The sequence below is a fragment of the Felis catus genome, chromosome B1 (genome assembly GCF_018350175.1).
Source record: "Felis catus isolate Fca126 chromosome B1, F.catus_Fca126_mat1.0, whole genome shotgun sequence".
Classification (NCBI taxonomy): Eukaryota; Metazoa; Chordata; class Mammalia; order Carnivora; family Felidae; genus Felis; species Felis catus.
The window spans coordinates 115,135,618-115,156,281 of NC_058371.1; the positions used below are offsets into that span (position 1 = coordinate 115,135,618).

Here is a 20,664-nt window from a genome sequence, read left to right on the forward strand (position 1 = left end):
CCTGCCCACTTAACTCCGAGCGAGTGTTTTCTGGACTGAGGTAAAAAGCTGGCTTCCCTAAAGATACGTACTTGAGGAGTGACTAAGCAGGGGTGTGTTAAGATTGAAGCCTCCTTCTTATCCTGACTTCCTGCTTCCCCAAATTCCCAAGGAAAATGGCACCAGAATTGAGGGCCTAGATTTGAGGAAATATGAAACATGGAAAATTTCATCACGGACCTCTATCTCCCAGACCTGCACCAGCACTGAGCATCTGTAATGATCTGTCTTCTCTGCATTGAAATGAATTAGAATATGAGCTCCCTCACTGCATTCCTCACAACAGCTCTGGCTTAAACTTTTTGAAAAGTGTTTGTTTTCCCCAGCAGCACAACCACTCCAATTACCCAAAAGAACATAGGCATCTGTTAAAAGTAAGCATACTGAGGCTTTGCTGCACAATCAGTTCCCCCAAGAAAAACCAGCCGCTTCAAGCAAGAGGAGTTAATGTCAAGATGTCTGGATTCACTGCCTGGCTGCCCAGAGTTTGCCCTACAAGACTTTCATCTTCAGTGTGGTTAGTGTTATCTTGTGTGATCTAGGGGCATGCATATATAAGTGTTCTACATAGGTGCAGAAATAGAAATTTGATTTTCGACATGTTGTGGGCTAATTCCAATGAGCTACTCATACAGCCGTTACAGAAATTTGAGTAAGAAAAACGTTAAAAGCTTAGATATTTAGATGTTTTGGCTTAAGCCAAGGAACAAGCTTAAGAGAGAGTACAGTTTTGTGATTTAAGAATTCAGGCTTGGAAATAAAATTTGACCAATTCCTTGTTGGTTGTGACCTGCAGCTTCATGAAGCCTGTTTCCTTACCTGTGAAGGTCATAGTCAGGAATTATGAGGCAGTGTGTGTAAAGTAATCCTTTATCATCATATTTAAAGATGTAGTCTTTTGGCCAAGAAATACAGTGATACCAATATCTTTGAGACAAGACCTTGTAATATGTGCATAGTAACACTGTTCTCTAGCCCACTTCACAAAGTGACTAAATACAGATACATGTTAGATAACAAATCTAAGGGGCACCTGGGTAGCTCAGTCGGTTAAGGGTCCAATTTCACCTTAGGTCATGATTTCAAGGTTTGTGAGTGCAAGCCCCACACTGGGCTCAGTGCTGTCAGCTCAGAGCCTGCTTCAGTTCCTCTGTCTCGCTGTCTCTCCGCCTGTCTGTCTCTCTCAGAAATAAATAACCGTTAAAAAAAAAAAAAAAGCAACCAACAAATCTAAGACTATCCAAACACTGTTCCTGGTTCAGCCATGCTTTTTTCCCTTGCATTTTCCTTGTGTCTAACTTCTGTGTTTTCTAGATTAAGAAAACAAGTACATTTTTGCAAGGGGAAAATGCAGAAAAATACACACATTTGTCTAAAACAAGCATAGACTAATTCAAATGCAAAAGAAAGGAATCATTGAAAAAATGGTGGCACTTTGAAAAATGAGATCAATGAAATATATTTTAAAATATGAGGAGTGTTAGATCAGGATTAGAAAGAAAGTTTATTCTCAACATTAAGTTTAATGAGGAAGGTCTGCTTTAATTAACATCAGTTATATTAAAGCTGCATTTTACAAGCATTACACTTCAGATAAAAGCTGAGTTCAGCTTGTTTGACACCTTTGATTAAAGCATAAAATCTTAAATATATTTGACTTTTAGAATTGAACTATATAAGTGGTGCGTCATTTACTAGCTAATTATTTGCATCTCCTGGGGATATAACAGGTATTATGGTATTAGGAATATGAGGTACAAAATTATATACTGTTGCCCAGACTTTTCCACATAGGGATTCTTTTCCTGCTCGTAGTCAAAAGATCTCATAGCTAAGAGTAGGGTGATGAATAAAGAATAGCAAAAAATTTAAATCATTGAAATCTTAATAGCTAATGTTTACTGAGTGCTTACTATTTTTTTTTTTTTAATATTTTTACTTATTTTGAGAGAGAGAGAGTGCACTAGCAGGAGAGGGGCAGAGAGAGAGGGAGACACAATCTGAAGCAGGCTCCAGAACTCTCAGCTGTCAGCACAGAGCCTGAAGCACGGCTGAAATCCACAAACCTCGAGATCATGACCTGAGCCGGAGTCGGATGCTTAACCAATTGAACCACCCAGACACCCCTGAGTACTTACTATTTTATTTTCAAGAAACTGCTAAGTGCTTTACATGTATTATTTTGTTTAATGCTTATAACAGTAACTGACATAGTAAAGAATATTAAGAAAGGAGAAGGGGAAAACAAAAGTTTAAAAATGAGAATTGAAATAAAAATTGAGTATAACATGATTTTGCTAGACGAGAATTTAAAAGTTAACTTTGGTAAAGAGGTTGGGTGTAAGATAAATGTGCAAAAGCCCAAATCACCCAAAATGTGCAAAACCAAAAATTTCTGTATTAACAATACTTGACTACAAATGAAAATGTCTGTCGGAGGAGGTCATTGGGTGAGCGTGACCGCCAAATGACCCAGGAACTGACCGTGGGCGGGCCGGCAGCTGGAGGCTCCTCACCCCTCCCCGGCGCTTCGCGTTTCCACGGTTGCGGACCTGAGAGAGCTATGTGTTAGGGGGACCACCTGGACAGTATGTGTGAATGAATCCTGTTAAGGCTGTTATGTAATCTTTTAAAATTTCGGTGGGCTGATGGGGAGATCTCGTCCTCCGGCTGCCGAAGAGAAGCTTCCTAGGTAAGTTCCCTTGCTGCTTAAGCTTGCCACCTCCCAATGTAGAGTGCCTAGTCTCTTTCTTCCCTCTCTCCTTGCCCTCCGGATATGGGGGCTGGTTTCACATTTCACAGGGAAATTCTCAAGTTTGTGAACCCAAAATGTCCCAGTCCCAGATGATAGCCACGTAACCTGTCCCAGATGGTAGCCACATAACCTGTAAAATACTTGGCAACAAAATTAAGAAGAAAAGAAACAGGTCTAGTTGAATAAAACTATAAAATGTTATGAAAAGCTATGAAGCAGGACCTTAAAAAATGGGAGCGGTATACTATGGTACTAGGTGAAAAGACAATATCGTAGAAATGTCAATCTTCTCACAATTAAGTGTTTGAGGCAATTAAAACCTCAATGAATTTTTGAGGGGTGAGTTAGATGAAATAGTTTTATCAGTTCATTTGGAATAATACCAGGAATAAGTGAGAAAATTAGGAGAAGTGAGGGTAGACGTAACTTAGCAGCTCACCCAGAGACTCATGAAAAATAATAAGTGATTGTTTTAAGCCACTGAATTTTGGGGTGCTTTGTTAAATAGCAATCACTAATTTTTAAAAAAAAGTTTATTTATTTTGGGACAGAGTGAGTGTGTGTGAGAGTGGGCAGGGGTAGAGGGGGAGGAAGAGAGAGAGAATCCTAGGCAGAGCCTACTTCACGAACCATGAGATCATGACCTGAGCCGAAAACCAAGAATCTGAAACTCAACTGACTGAGACACCCAGACACCTCCAGAAATCACTGATTAATACAAGTATTACAGCTCAAGTATCCTGACTCAATTGTACTGCCCAGTGGACAATGGCTGGGGAAATTGGAGTTGTGGTTAAAGGTAAAGAGAAATAAAGGCATCTGGACTAGGGGTTAGAAACTTTATGATGAGGATAAATGATGGAATCAATTTGAATAGTGGTGACAAGATATAAAATAGAATTAGGCAACAGTGTATATATATATAGTAAAAAAAAAAAAAAAAGTTGAGTTACCGAGCTATAAAATGGACCATAGTCTTGATAAAATATGAAAAAAACACCAAAACGAAACAGATAAGCCTAGTTCCCCAGATCAGGAGATGGCAAACTATGACCTGGCTCACTGCCTGTGTTTGTAAATAAAGTTTTGTTGGAACATAGCTACACGCGTTTGTTTATTGTCTGTGGCTGCTCTTGTGCTCTAAAAGCAGAGTTGAGTAGTTGAATCAGATACCTTTTGGCTTGAAAAGCTGAATATATTTGCTGGCCCTTATTTGGAAGGAGTTTGCCAACCTCTACTCTAGACTGATGGGGTTCTAGGCAGAGTTTCTACTAGAGGAGGGGACAGGCTTGGGAAATGGAGCAATCCACACCATATTTAGTCTCTATCTCTCACCTTTCCATTCCCTTCTCTGACTTGGAGGGGAGTAGGAAGGTAGGGGGAGATGGCTAAGGGGAGGGCATCCAAGACCTTCAGCAGATTTAACCCCACAAAGTCAAATAAATCAGGGTGATGTATGTTCAATTGTTTCCTATTACGGGAGTGAGATTGGTTGTTTGTGACACTTAAATGTCCAAATAATTCAACTGTCAGACATTCAATCTGACTCAGTTCAGGGCTATGTTAACTGAACTGTTTACTGAATAGACCAGAGTTTTTAGCATCTTGTTGATTCAGCAACATTTCTTCTGGTCATAGAAACTAAAAATTTGTGATTACAAATAATTATATTTTTAAAGTAGATAAATTGCAGAGAGTAAAAATAAATATGAATTTTAATAAGCAATAATTCCAATAGTAGTTTGTTCACTTCTGTACTTACAACAACTGCCCAGGAAAATACAGATTCATAAAGGTTGGTGGCCAGAAGGTCAATTTAGCAGCAGAAACACCAGATGAGTAGGGCTGACAGATGATTATTATGCCTGTGGTCAGTGGACACGAGCTAAGTTTCCTATGAAATCATTCACCTCTGCATTTCCTGACTTTGATGTTTTAATCTGTATCCTGTGCATTGTATTAACACTTTTCTTTGCATTTAGTTTCCTTATAAAAAATGAGAACAAAAGAAAAATTTTAATGTCCCAATCTCTCAAGGCAGTCACCATATAGTGAATAATGGCTGTACTGGGGGTCTTAAGTTCTTTATATTTTTACATCTTTGGAAAAATAGGGAAGGGATTTGGTTCCTTTTATTCATATCTCTAATGGATTAAAAATATTGCGCTCAAGGTTTTCATGAAAAGTTTTCTATTACTACCAGAGATAAATAAAAGAGAACAAAGAACTTCAATAAAAGAAAATATAGCTTAGAGACAAACTTGAAAACTCCATTTTGACTGATTAAAATTATATTAAATGGAAAGTTTTAAAAGGCAATCTTTTTAGAAAGGGCTCTAGAGTGAGGACTTATACTTGGGTAACTCTGAAAGAGAGCAGAGGTGATATGGTAAAAGCAAAGAGCTTCATTTATAGGGGAGTTGGGGGTATTACGTTAAATGAGATTTTTTTTATAATTTATTATTTTTTTAATTTACATCCAAGTTAGCATATAGTGCAACAATGATTTCAGGAGTAGATTACTTGATGCCCCTTACCCATTTAGCCCATCCCCCCCCTCCCACAACACCTCCAACAACCTTGTTTGTTCTCTGTATTTAAGAATCTCTTGTTTTGTCCCCCTCCCTGTTTTTATATCATTTTTGCTTCTCTTCCCTTATGTTCACCTGTTCTGTATCTTAAATTCCTCATATGAGTGGCATCATATGATACTTGTTTTTCTCTAATTTTGTTCAGCATAATACCCTCCAGTTCCATCCATGTAGTTGCAAATGGCAAGATTTCATTCTTTTTGGTTGCCAAGTAATACTTCATTGTATATATGTACCAGATCTTCTTTATCCATTCATCCAATGATGGAAATTTGGGCTCTTTCCATACTTTGGCTATTGTCAATAGCATTGCTATAAACATTGGGGTACATGTGTCCCTTTGAAACAGCATACCTGTATTCCTTGGATAATACCTAGTAGTGCAGTTGCTGGGTTGTAGGGTAGTTCTATTCTTAATTTTTTGAGGAACCTCCATACTGTTTCCCAAAGTGGCTGCACCAGCTTGCATTGCCACCAACAATGCAAAAGAGATCCTCTTTCTCTGCATCCTTGCCAACATCTGTTGTTGCCTGAGTTGTTAATGTTAGCCGTTCTGACAGGTGTGATGTGGTATCTCATTGTGGTTTTGATTTGTATTTCCCTGATGCTGAGTGATGTTGAGCATTTTTTCATGTGTCAGTTGGCCATCTGGATGTCTTCTTTGGAGAAGTGTCTATTCATGTCTTTTGCCCATTTCTTCAGTGGATTATTTGTTTTTTGGGTGTTGAGTTTGATGAGATCTTTATAGATTTTGGATATTAACCCTTTATCTAATATATCATTTGCAACTACCTTCTCCCATTCTGTTGGTTGCCTTTTAGTTTTGCTGATTGTTTCCTTCGCTGTGCAGAAGATTTTTATTTTGATGAGGTCCCAATAGTTCATTTTTGCTTTTGTTTCCCTTGCCTCTGGAGATGTGTTGAGTAAGAAGTTGTTGCAGCCAAGGTCAAAGAGGTTTTTGCCTGCTTTCTCCTTTGGGATTTTGAAACCTTCCTGTCTTACGTTTAGGTCTTTCATCCATTTTGAGTTCATTTTTGTGTATGGTGTAAGAAAGTGGTCCAGGTTCATTTTTCTGCATGTCACTGACCAGTTTTCCCAGCACCATTTGCTGAAGAGACTGTCTTTATTCCATTGGATATTCCTTCCTGCTTTCTGAAAGATTACTTGGCCATACGTTTGTGGGTCCATTTCTGGGTTCTCTGTTCCATTGATCTGTCTGTTTTTGTGCCAGTACCATGCTGTCTTGATGATTACAGCTTTGTAATACAGTTTGAAGTCTGGGATTGTGATGCCTCCAGCTTTGGTTTTCTTTTTCAAGATTGCTTTGGCTATTCAGGGTCTTTTCTGGTTCCATACAAATTTTAGGATTGTTTGTTCTAGCTCTGTGAAGAATGCTGGTGTTATTTTGACAGGTATTGCATTGAATATATAGATTGCTTTGGGTAATATTGACATTTTAACAAAATTTGTTCTTCCTATCCAGGAGCTTGGAATATTTTTCCATTTTTTTGTGTCTTCTTCAATTTCTTTCATAAGCTTTCTATCGTTTTCAGTATATAAATTTTTCACCTCTTTGGTTAGATTTATTCCTAGGTATTTTATGGGTTTTGGTGCAATTGTAAATGGGATTGATTCCTTGATTTCTCTTTCTGTTGCTTCATTGTTGGTGTATAGGAATGCAACTGATTTCTGTGCATTGATTTTATATCCTGCAACTTTGCTGAATTCATGGTTCAGTTCTAGCAGCTTTTTCGTGGAATCTTTTGGGTTTTCCATATAGAGTATCATGTCATCTACTAAGAGTGAAAGTTTGACCTCCTCATGACCGATTTGGATGCCTTTTATTTCTTTGTGTTGTTTGATTGCTGAGGCTAAGACTTCCAATACTATGTTGAATAGCAGTGGTGAGAGTGGACATCCCTGTCTTGTTCCTGAGCTTAGGGGGAAAGCTCTCAGGTTTTCCCCATTGAGGATGATATTAATGGTGGGTCTTTTGTATATGGCTTTTATGATCTCAAGGTGTGATCCTTCTTTCCTTACTTTCTTGAGGGCTTTTATCAAGAAATGATACTGTATTTTGTCAAATGTTGTCTCTGCATCTACTGAGAGGATCATATGGTTCTTGTCTTTTCTTTTATTGATGTGATGAATCACATTGTTTGTTTCGTGGATATTGAACCAGACCTGCCTCCCCGGTATAAATCCCACTTGGTCGTGGTGAATAATTTTCTTAATGTATTGTTGGATCCGGTTGGCTAATATCTTGTTGAGGATTATTACATCCATGTTCATCAGGGAAATTGGTCTGTAGTTCTCCTTTGTAGTGGGGTCTTTGTCTTGTTTTGGAATCAAGTTAATACTGGCTTCATAGAAAGAGTTTGGAAGTTTTCCTTCTATTTCTGTATTTTGGAACAGCTTCAAAGGAATAGGTGTTTATTCTTCTTTAAATGTTTGGTAGAATTCCCCCGGAAAGCCATGTGGCCCTGGACTCTTGTTTTTTGTGAGATGCTTGATTACTAATTTGATTTCTTTAGTGGTTATGGGTCTGTTCAAATTTTCTATTTCTTCCTGTTTCAGTTTTGGTAGTGTATATGTCTCTAGGGATTTGTCCATTTCTTCCAGATTGCCCATTTTACTGGCGTATAATTGCTCATAATATTCTCTTATTATTGTTTGTATTTCTGCTGTGTTGGTTGTGACCTCTCCTCTTTCATTCTTGATTTTATTTATTTGGGTCCTTTCCTTTTTCTTTTTGATCAAACTGTCGAGGGGTTTATGAGTTTTGTTAATTCTTTCAAAGAACAAGCTTCTGGTGTCATTGATCTGTTCTACTGTTTTGTTTTGTTTTGTTTTGTTTTGTTTTGGTTTGGTTTTGATAGCATTGATTTCTGCTCTAATATTTATTGATTTCTGTCTTCTGCTATTTTTGGGTTTTATTTGCTGTTCTTTTTCCAGGTCTTTAAGGTGTAAGATTAGGTTGTGTATCTGAGACCTTTCTTCCTTCTTTAGAAAGGCCTGGATTGCTATGTATTTCCCTCCTATGACCACCTTTGCTGCATCCCAGAGGTTTTGTGCTGTGGTGTTATCATTTTCATTGGCTTCCTTGTACTTTTTACTTTCCTCTTTAACTTCTTTTTTTCTTGTGGTTGATTTCGTGTTTCATACCGTTGTGGTCTGAAAGTATGCACGGTATAATCTTGATCTTTTTGTACTTACTGAGGGCTGATTTGTGTCCCAGTATGTAATCTGTTGTGGAGAATGTTCCAGGTGGACTGGAGAAGAATGTGTATTCTGCTGCTTTAGGATGAAATGTTCTGAATACATCTGTTAAGTCCATCCAGCGCAGTGTGTCATTCAAAGCCATTGTTTACTTGTTGATTCCTGTTTAGATGATCTGTCCATTGCTGTGAGTGGGGTGTTGAAGTCCCCTACTAGTATGGTATTATTATCAATGAGTTTCTTTATGTTTGTGATTAATTGATTTATATATTTGGGTGCTTTCACATTTGGAGCATAAATGTTTACAATTGTTAGATCTTCTTGGCAGATGGACCCCTCAATTATGACATAATGCCCATCTTCATCTCTTGTTACAGTCTTTATTTTAAAGTCTAGATTGTCTGATATAAGTATGGCTACTCCGGCTTTCTTTTGTTGACCATTAGCATGATAGATGGTTTTCCATCCCCTTACTTTCAATCTGAAGGTGTCTTTACATCTAAACTGGGTCTCTTGTAAACAGCATATAGATGGATCTTGTTTTCTTATCCATTCTGTTACCCTATGTCTTTTGATTAGAGCATTTAGTCCATTGACATTTAGCGTGAGTACTGAAAGATATGAATTTATTGCCATTATGTTGCCTGTAAAGTTGGAGTTTCTGGTGGTGTTCTCTGGTCCTTTCTAGTCTTTGTTGCTTTTGGTCTTTTTTGTTTATTTGTTTTTTCTCATCTTTTCTCCCTTCAGAGAGTCCCCCTTTAAATTTCTTGTGGGACTGGTTTAGTGGTTATGAACTCCTTTAATTTTTGTTTTTCTGGGAAACTTTTAATCTCTCCTTCTATTTTGAGTGGCAGCCTTGCTGGATAAAGAATTCTTGGCTGCATATTTTGCCAGTTCAGTACATTGAATATATCCTGCCACTCCTTTCTAGCCTGCCATGTTTCTGTGTATAGGTCTGCTGCAAACCTGATCTGTCTTCCCTTGTAGGTTAAGGACTTCTTTTCCCTTGCTGCTTTCATGATTCTTTCCTTGCCTGAGTATTTTGCGAATTTGACTATGATATGCCTTGTTGATGGTTGGTTTTTGTTGAATCTAATGGGAGTCCTATGTGCTTCCTGGATTTTGATGTCTGTCTTTCCCCAAGTTAGGAAAGTTTTCTGCTATGATTTGCTCACATAAACCTTCTACCCCTTTTTCTCTCTCTTCATCTTCTGAGACTCCTCTATGATTTTAATGTTGTTCCTTTTTAATGAGTCACTGATTTCTCTAATTCTTAAATCATGCTCTTTTGCCTTAGTTTCCCTCTTTTTTTCTGCTTCACTGTTCTCTGTAAGTTTTTCCTCTATATCACTGATTCTGCTGCTTTGCATCATCCATCCTTGCTGCTGTGGCATCCATTTGAGATTGCATCTCAGTTATAGCATTTTTTATTTCATCCTGACTAGCTTTTACTTCTTTTATCTCTGCAGAGAGCGATTCTTCTATCTTCAACCCCAGCTAGTACTCTTATTATCATGATTCTAAATTCTGGCTCAGACATCTTGCTTCTATGTGTGTTGAGTAGGTCCCTGGCTGTCATTTCTTCCTGCTCTTTCTTTTGGGGTGAATTCCTTCATTTTGTCATTTTGAAGGAAGAAAAGGGACTATTAAGGTAAAAAATTAAAATTAAAACATTAAAAACACCACAAAATTCAAATAAAATATACTAGATCTTAGGTGTGTTTGGTCTGGTTGTTGAAAGGAACTTGATAGATTAGGGAAAAAAATGGAAAGACAAGAAAAGAAAAAAGAAAAAAGAAGGAAAACTTGACAATTTGAAAAAATGAATACAATAAAATCGAATAAGATGAAAGGATGGAAGTAAAATACAATTTAAAATTTTTACAAAAAAGTAAAAGATATTGTAGAAAAAAGTAATGAAAAATATTTTTAATAAAAATAGAAAATAAAAAAATGGTTTTTCTCTTTCTGTATTCAAGAATAAGAAAAGAAAAAAAATTGAAAAGATGAATGAGAGAAGAGACTTTAATACAATTGAAATTACATTGGTTTCCCTTAGAAGTCACACTATGAAGTGCTTTATAGTCCATAAACTAAGCAGGCGAAGAGACTTGTGGTGTTCCTGAAGAGCAAGGTTGGCCCAGTTGGGCAGGGCTCAGTGGAATGGCTCTGTTCTCCACTAGGTGGTGTTGCTTAGCTTACTTGCATGGATTGCTGTGGCACCTGTAGGCATGTATGCACATGCATGGGAGGGGTGAAAATGGTGTCACCCAGCTACCCAGTCTTAGTATCAGAACTCTGTGCTCTCCCTGAATGGCAACAAGCACCCCTCCTTTGTCTCTGGCTTCCATCCACTTCCCACTTTTACTCTGTCCATGACCAAGCCGACAAGTTGCCAAGTGGCACATCCCTCCTAAGTTTTATCTCAGATGCGGCTGTTTCCCAACCCCTCACTTCTGACAGACTGTGCTTTGTCCCGCTCAGACTTTCTGGGAGAGGGTCTCACCAAGCCATGTCCAGGTGCTGGCTGCACCCAGGAATGTTCGTGGGACCGTGTTGTTGCCGTTGTCCAGAGACTGCGGCTGGGTGCCAGCTTGCCCCAGAAAAAGTTCACGTGATTGTAAAGCAGCAGCATTTCAGGGGTTATGGAAGATCTCAACAAACGTCTGGTATCAGTTCCACCTTAACGTCCTTGTTCCAACACCAGCAAATGTGGTTGTTCTTTAGGGTCTGCTGGGACCTTTGCCTGTGGGGGGGGGGGGGGGGGGCCACACAGCCTATACCAAATGTCCTTCCAGCAGGGGAACCACCTCTCCCCGTATGGCCGGAGGACCCCTTGGACCTCACTCTCTGCTCCTGGGGATTCGCCCTTCCCACCACAGCACTGCCAGGTATCGAGCTGTGGAGTTTCAGACTCTGTGCTCCCCATGTTATAGAGTCTTAATGGAATTTAAACTCTCTTCTTTCTCCTTTCTCCCTTTTTTTTCAGTTCCTTGCTTACTCTTTCTTTTCTCTCTAGCTGCTTTGTGTGTGTGGGGTGCTTTCCTGTACTCTCCCTCCATCTCCATCCTCTCTCCGCAAGCAAAAACAGCTCTCTACCCTCTCTCTCCCAGTTCACCTTTCCATGCCATGTGCCTGCTGAGTTCTCTGGTTCAGATTGTGCAGGTTGTTGTGTTAATCCTCAAATCAGTTTTCTAGTGTGCAAGATGGTTTAATGTTGATCTGGCTACATTTCAGAGATGAGAAATGCAAAAAGAAACTTTCATGCTGTTCTGCCATCCCAGCCCCTCCTCAATGATATTTTTAAAAAAAAAGTCTAAGTACTTATTCCAGAACTTTCCATGTAGTAGGTATTCAACATGTTTGCTTCCTTCCCTTTTGAGGTAGACACTATGAGTTGTTTAATCTTCATTCCATCTTCTTTTCAGACAGGGTTCTGATTGTATTGAGGGTGGCAATGTGCTAAGCCCTAGAGGACGGGTCATGAAGCACCTAGAATGATCATTGACAGTCTTGTTGCTAGGCTTCTTAGACTCCCTTGTAGCTATCATTGCCACAAGGACCAAATTTGGGCCAAGGAGCCATAAGAGAAGTTCTGCTGGGGTGGGGGCTTTGCTTGCCTTATAAGAGAGAGGACGCAGCTAGCCACACAAAATTTCTTTTTTTTTTTTCCTGTCTGGTAAGCAGACAGGAAAGCTTCCTTGGCAAGCTCCATAACAAGATAGGATGGATGGTATTTAGCAATTTCTGTTCAGTTGTCTAACGTCTAAAGAAATGTTTTTCAAATTGTAGCCTTGACTCATCTGTATTAAAGTCACCTAGGTTGATATTTCTGGTTTGAAGCTGGAAAAACACATTTTATTTTTATTTTATTTTATAATGTTTATTTATTTTGAGAGAGAGAGAGTGAGAGCAAGAGAGAGTATGAGCAGGGGAGGGGCAGAGAGGGAGAGAGAGGGAGAGAAAGAGAGAGAGAAAGAGAGTCTCCACACTGTCAGCACAGAGCCTTGCGTGGGGCTTGAACTCAATGACCATGAGATCATGACCAGAGCTGAAATTAAGAGTTGGATGCTTAACCAACTGAGTCACTCAGGTGCCCCAGAAAATGAATTTTGAATATGTGTTTTGTGTCATTCTTGTGTACCCTACACTTTGATATCTGGATCCAATAAGCTGAGGAGGATAGTTCTTTTGAATTGGTTTGTTTAAAAGGTTATATATTTTGACTTGGGTATGTATTCTAATTAAAGGCTTTGTTAAGCTTTGGAATTGATTATCAGCTTCAGAAGTGTAGTTTATGGAGAAAATATTGTTTAGAATCACAGAATAAAACCCTGGCTCTTTGGACACGTTGAGAAATATTTGAGTTGAAAGAAACTTACGGGGCACCTGGGTGGCTCAGTTGGTTGAGCGTGCTATTTAGGCTCAGGTCCTGATCTCACAGCTCGTGAATTCAAGCCCTGCATCAGTCTTTGTCCTGACAGCTCAGAGCCTGGAGCCTGCTTCAGATTCTGTGTCTTCCTCTCTCTCTGCCCCTCCCCTGCTTATGCTGTCTCTCTCTCTCTCTCTAAAATAAAATAAACATTAAAAAAAAGAAAGAAACTTTCATATTTTCAGCTAGAGCCAGAGGTGGAACCTGGATCCTCTCCTGAACCAAGGCTTTGAGAAGTCTTTCTCCTTTGCTAAAAGGTTAAAACATATTTGCTTTCCTGTAAATAATTCTCAGAAAAATACTCAGCACCAAAGGCCAGTAGGCAAGCTTTTCAGTGTTTATAGTTATGTCTTTTTAGTTTTGTTGTTGTTGTTATTTGTTTGTTTGTTGCTGTTGTTGTTATGAGTTTTCTTCATGCTCTGAGAAATGCAAGGCAACTTTGTCATACTTCATGGAGCCTGGGCATCTAGAGACAGCTCACTGCCAAGGATCACTTGTGGAGGATTCCCCCCCTATAATCCTGAAGTAAGACACAGGACATGATTATGGGAGAATCTATCCAAGCAAGTGACTTTTTGCAATAACCAGGGGAACATACTTAAAAGCTGAAATTGATTTAAAAGAGAGAAAATTGAGGTCACCTGGGTGGCTCATTTGGTTAAGTGTCCGACTTTGGCTCAAGTCATGATCTCACGGTTCATGGGTTCGATCCCTGCATCAGGCTCTGTGCTGACAGCTCAGAACTTGGAGCCTGCTTTGGGTTCTGTGTCTCCTTCTCTCTCTGCCCCTCCCCCACTCACACTCTGTCTTCCTCTTTCTCTCAAAAATAAATAAACATTAAATACATATATATATATATATATATATATATAATATATAGAGAGAGAGAGAAAGAGAGAGAGAATATCTTGCCACAAAAAGTAATAAAATGTAAGCAGTGAGAAAACCAAAAAATTGGAAAATGATTGGATATGCTAGATTTATTATTAATGCATATTAAAACAACCTAAAGGATCTTGTTATCTTCTGGCTAGAATGCAATGAGATAAGATGTCAGGTGTCAGGGTATGGGGAAATTTTGCTGGACTCCAAGTCATCTACTTGGGCCACCTGCATGTTCGAGAGAGCACCACCTTCACACACCTCTGGTAGTCGGGGAATTGCTGATGTTGTTATGAACATGTCTGAGAGGAATTTCATACATGTGGAGGGATAAAGCCTACTGCAGTAAGAATGAGGCATTTATATCGGACCCAATAGGAGCAGCCACTATAGGTTTTTACCCACAAGTGTAAAAGGAGGCAAGCAGGGTTTGGTAAATAACTGTGCCACGCTGAGCTGAGTGGAGAGGAGGGACTGAAGAACAAGGGGCAGAAGGACCAGGTAAAGAGCTTTTTCAGATGGCAGGCTTGGAGGGCCTGGCTTAGGTTTGAAAGAAGTCATGGAGAAGAGAGGATGCCTCTACCATTAACCCAAATAACTCCCTGGGCCTCGCAGCTCTGACCTGGTCTGCAGTGGCCACAAATGCTTTGCATTCAGTGTTCTCACAGGTGAGCTTTGGGCAATGCAAGGCCAGCAAAACTAAGTTTGTTCCTTTTGGTGCAGCTCCAAATACTAGATGTGTCTGCTTTGAGAGTTGGTGCCTCAGCAAAACCTCGAGGGAAGGGTCCTCTTTTTCCTTTCCTCCAGTGGTCCTGCCTCTAATCGTTCTATTAACACTGTCATGTGACAGGATAATCCCACCAAATTCTAAGAACACTTGTGATGCAGCCTTACCATTGAATTTCTAGGTTGTTTCTAGAACTGCAGGTGTTCTTTTCTTGATTGAAATTTCAGGGTGTGTGAGGATGAGCCTTGAGGAAATAAAGCTAATAGGCCATATTTGCCCTGGTTTACAACGTGCTAAGCATTGGGTGAAGGGCTTTTCATACATTAACTCTTCCGATCTTTACAACCCTGTGGTATAAGTTCATACCCTTGTTCCCATTTCACGGATGCAAAAACTGACACTTGGGTTAAGTTGTCACATGCTAATAGATGTGGGGTTAGGAACAGGAACCAGGGTATGACTGATTCCGGAGCCTAACTTTGTGTGACACAGGGTTTCTGTTGAGGGGTTTGAGGGTGTCTAGAAATGCAAATTAGCCCTTTGAGAGGAGAAGCTAGCCATTTATTTATTTATTTATTTATTTATTTATTTATATTTTAAAATTTCTTTTGATGTTTACTTATTTTTGAAGGAGAGAGAGGCAGAGCATGAGTGGGGGAAGTGCAGAGACAGAATCTGAAGTAGGCTTCAGGTCCTGAGCTGTCAGCACAGAGCCTGATGTGGCGCTTGAACCCATGAACTGTGAGATCATAATCTGAGCTGAAGTTGGATGCTTAACTGACTGAGCCACCCAGGCGCCCTAAGGAGTAGCTATTTAAAGGTAGCAATATAAGAATGAGACAAGAATAATAAATAGTTAAACATCTGTGCACCAGGTTATGTGTTGAGTGCTTATCTCATTTCATTCTTGCAATAGACTTAAGAGCTAAATAAAATTCCCATTTTATATTTAGGAAAACTGAAGCTTAAAGAGGTTAGGGAAATTATTGAAGATCAGGGAGCTAGTAAAATGCAAAGTCAGGACTAGATTCCAGCTCAAGAATTTTGCAAAGTTGGCACACATTTTAGGCTCTAAGTGAGCCTTATGAGTTCTTATGTATTTTCTGGTTCTTATAATATGCTTAGACTTCAGTTCCATAATCAAGATCCACAGGTTTTCTGAAGTGTTATCTGAAGACTTACTGAATCAGAATTGCTTCTGATGCTTGATAAAAATGTGTACCCTTAGGGGCGTCTGGGTGGCTCAGTTGGTTGAACGTCCGACTTCGGCTCAGGTCATGATCTCAGGGTTGGTGGGTTCAAGCCCCGCATGGGGTTCTGTGCTGGCAGCTCAGAGCCTGGAGCCTACTTCGGACTCTCTGTCTCCCTTTCTCTCTTCCCCTCCCCTGTTCATGCTCTGTCTCTCTCTCAAAAATAAATAAACATTAAAAAAAGTTTTTAAAAATGTGTATCCTTAGACCCACTGAAGCAGAATCTCTGGGGGAAAAGGCTGAGAGATTTGCATTTCTAAGAAGCCTCTACTTGATCACCTGGTAGCTGAATTCCAAGAGCAAGAGCAGAAGCACTCGGTGTCTAGGGACCCATACTTGAAACTTGCCCTCTGGTGTTCCTGCTATAGTCCATTGGCCAAAACAAGTCACAAGGATGCCCAGATCCAAGGGGAGGGGAAATACAGTTGACCCTTGAACAACATGGGTTTGAGCTATGTAAGTTTTTTTTTTTTTTGATAAATACACTAAAGTACCATAAATGTATTTTCTCTTCCTTATGATTTTTTCTTTTTTAAATTTTTTTAAATTTTTTTTCAACGTTTTTTTTAATTTAATTTAATTTAATTTAATTTAATTTAATTTAATTTAATTTTATTTTTGGGACAGAGAGAGACAGAGCATGAACGGGGGAGGGGCAGAGAGAGAGGGAGACACAGAATCGGAAACAGGCCCCAGGCTCCGAGCCATCAGCCCAGAGCCTGACGCGGGGCTCAAACTCACGGACCGCGAGATCGTGACCTGGCTGAAGTCGGATGCTTAACCGACTGCGCCACCCAGGCGCCCCCTTTTTTAAAATTTTTTAAGTGTATATTTAGTTTTGAGAGAGAGAGTGAGAGAGCACGAGTGGGGGAGGGGCAGAGAGAGATGGAGACACAGAATCTGAGGCAGGCTCCAGGCTCCAAGCTATCAGCACAGAACCCAACGTGGGGCTCAAACTCACGAACTGTGAAATCATGACCTGAGCCTAAATCGGATGCTCAATTGACTGAGCCACTCAGGCACCCCTCTTCCTAATGATTTTCTTAATAACATTTTCTCCCTAGCTTACTTTGTTTTAAGAATACAGTATATAATACATATACAGCATATGTGTTAATCATCTCTTTCTGTTATCAGTAAGGCTTCTAGTCAACAGCAAGGCTATTACTGGTTAAGTTCTGGGTGAGTCCAAAGTTGTAGGTGGAGTTTTGGCTGGTGGGCAGGGGGTGGGGGGCATGCCTAACCTCCATGTTGTTTGAGGGTCCCCTGTAGTCTCTATCTCTTTATATATACATATATATGTATATATATATTTATTTTTGAGAGAGACAGAGAGAGACAGTGTGTGACAGAGAGAGGGAGACACAGAATCCGACGCAGGCTCCAGGCTCGGCGCTGTCAGCATAGACCCTGACGTGGGGCTTGAACTCAGGAGCTGTGAGATCAAGAACTGAGCCGAAGTCGGTCGCCCAACCTACTGAGCCACCCAGGCACCCTTGTAGTCTCTGTCTCTTGATGGAAGGAGCTGCAAAGTTAAATTGCAAGGCCACATTATGGGGCTAGGAGGGAGATAGTTTTGGACTATTAAGCACAAATCCCACCAAGTAGTGAGCTTGACTTGGCCCCCTCACTCTTTCATTTGCAATAATCCTGTCCTGAAGCATTGCCTTTTCCATGATACAGAGAATACTGGTACACTTAGTTTTACAGAAACAAAATAAAATAGTGGCTTTTGTAATGAGGTGGAGAGAGGCTGTGGAAATCCTTTTGTATCCTAACAGTTGTACTACATTTCTCATGGCAAAACACTAAAGAGTTGTTTAACTTAAAGACGAATTTTGCATTTTTTTTAAACAAAAAGACAAGTGTTCTAAATTTGCTGTCCTTTTCTGTGCTGACAAGTGTTGGTCAATAGTATGCTACCCAGCAGACGTTTTTTGAAAATATAAACATACTTAATCTATCCTCCAAGTTTAAAGTGATGTTTTAACAATGAAAAAGAAAGTAATTGCTTTTCAAAAGAAACTCCTGCTATGAACAAAGCATATTGAAATTGGATGTTTGGAAATGTTCCCACTGTTATGTGATTTTATTGTCAAAAACAATGTAAATGTGTCACATACAAATTTTCTTCTCTCAAACTTAGAAAATTGGAATCCAATTTTTCTGTTGAAAAACATCCTTCAAAATAGAGAGTGTTAGCGAGTTTTGAAACTATTTGATAATAATAAGAAAATGCAATATTTTCAGATTCATTTACAAAGAAACAGACTAATATCAGTGGCATTTTAACAGGAAAACATTGAAAATTAAACTTCTGGGTTTGTAACCAATTATATAGTTTTTCCATGTGGGTATAAATATCTGCATAGGGGGCCTTTTTTCAGATGATAGCCATTAAAACTCAGTGATATCACAAAATGTTGAACTGAGGTCTAAAAAATAGAACAAGTTATATTTAATCACCTGTGTACAGTAAAATCATTAATATTAATGTTAAGTTTGAAGTATGAACAATGTCCTAAGAAGCATTAATAAATAAAATTTAAATTTGTTTAAAAATATATATTTATCTTCTTCAAGTGTAAAATTCAGATTTTCTAGTTTTATATTTCATAAATAACAAAGACTTATAGTAAAACGGATACATGCATTAAAAATAAATGACCACATCCATTAGGTTGGCTGTTATCCAAAAAACAGAAAATAAGTGTTGGTGAGGTTGTAGAGAAACTGCAAACTGTGCAATGCTGGTGGGAACGTAAAATGATACCATAGCGGTGGAAAATAGCATGACGGTTCCTCAAAAACATGCTACAATAGGGATGAACCTGGAAAACATGCTGAGTAATATGCCAGATACAAAAGGACAAATATTGTATGACCCCCCCTATATGCGGTACCTAGAACAGACAAATGCAGAGGCAGAAAGTATAATAGAAGTTACCAGAGGCTGAGTGGAATGGAGAATGGGGAGTTATTGCTTAATAGCTATAGAATTTCCCTTTGGGATGATGAGAACATTCTGGAAGTTGTTGCACAACATTGTGAATGTACTTAATGTCACCCCGTTGTACACTTAAAGATAGTTAAGATGGTAAAATTTATGTTAGGTGTGTTTCATCACAAAAATATAAAAAAGATACACATTTATGGGGGTGTGTGTTCAAAAACTACCAGTAACTACAAACGTACGATTAAAAAAAAAAAAAAAAGAAATTGGAGATCACTGAGGGAAGGGGCTGTTTGGTGAGCTTGACTCTTATAAATAAATGTAGAGAGCAGAGGTTCACCCTGGCTTCTGGGTGTCATACAATCAGGGATGTCGAGAGCACAGAGTTGAATAGTCACCAAAAAAGCTTTTTAAAGATTTCTTTGTAATTTCTCCAAGTTACTACTTTTGGTCATCGCTGGCTTATTTCCAATAGTAATGAACAGTAAAAATCCATTTGGACACAGGAGCCCATGATATTTTCCTTAGAAGAAGGTTGGGGCAATTGGGGACCCTGCATCATACTCTTTGGTCAATCTGTAGGGAAGGTGAAGCCTGTATTCATTTTCTAAGGCTGCCATCACAAATTACTACAAATGGCACTTTAAAACACTAAAATATTGGGGCACCCGGGTGGCTCAGTCGCTTGAGCATCTGACTTCGGCTCAGGTCATGATCTCGCGGTCTGTGAGTTTGAGACCCGCGTCGGGCTCTGTGCTGACAGTTCGGAGCCTGGAGCCTGTTTCAGATTCTGTGTCTCCCTCTCTCTCTGCCCCTCCCTGGCTCATGCTCTGTCTCTCTCTCTCTCTCTGCCAAAAATAAATAAACATTAAAAAAAAATTAAAACATCAAAATATTGTCCTTTCATAATCGTGGAGGCCAGAAGTCTGAAATCAAGGTGCTGGTAGGACCATGCTCCTGCTGCAGTCTCCAGCAGACAATCCTTCCTTGCCTCCTCCTGTTTCTGGTGGCTCCAGGTGTTCCTTGGCTTACAGATGCACAACTCCAATCTCTACCTCCCACTTCACATGGCCTTCTCCTGTGTGTTGGTGTCTTTTACACTTCATAAGGATCCTTGCCATTGGATTTAGGATCCACTTGGGTAATCCAGGGAAATCTTATCCCAAGATCTTTAATTTAATGATATCTGCAAAGACCCCTTTTCTGAGTAAGTTCACATTCACAGTCTCTGGGGAATAGGTTGTGAACATGCCTTTCTTGGGGTGTGGGGTGAGAAATAGGTCCCATTCAACCAACTAAAAATCTCAAGATATTAACATGATGTGGCAGCTTCTGAAAAGAAAGAGCTAAATGTATGGAACAAGAAAATGAGTAACAGAGGGTCATGTCAGGAATTCTGCTAGAACCTGAAATAGATCCTGGAGCTTCATGATCTAAAATAAGTTTGTATAATTCTTTGCTAGGGCTTCAAAAATTATTTTTTTCTACCTTTTGTTTTGCCAGTATTGAAAGGTAGAACAATAGGAGCTTACTTAACACATAATCACAATAAGCAATACTAACTGGTATATCAATCTCAAAATCTTGGTGCTTAATACAAAAACAGTTTCTTGCTTGCACTTATCACAGTCTGCAGGTAACATGTATATCGTTATATTTTTTGACACTTGCTTTCAATTTGTGATTTCCTTGGCCACTGTGGAAGAGCAGAGCAGAGATGACCGTGCAAAGGTTTTAGGGCCAGGCCTGAAAGGGGTCTTTATGGCTTCCTTTCTACGTTCTACTGTTCAGGATTGGTCACGTCATTCCAAATTTA

At 39.4% G+C, this 20,664-nt stretch overlaps 1 long non-coding RNA gene across 1 annotated transcript in view; it reads left to right on the plus strand.

Annotated features, from left to right (window-relative positions):
• The first annotated feature begins 2,192 nt into the window (after positions 1 to 2,192).
• The window catches only part of LOC123384994, a 78,031-nt gene continuing 59,559 nt past the window's right edge, over positions 2,193 to 20,664 (plus strand). Inside the window, exon 1 of the long non-coding RNA XR_006596887.1 lies at positions 2,193 to 2,731. This is a non-coding gene — a long non-coding RNA (uncharacterized LOC123384994). The remainder of the gene's footprint in view (positions 2,732 to 20,664) is intronic.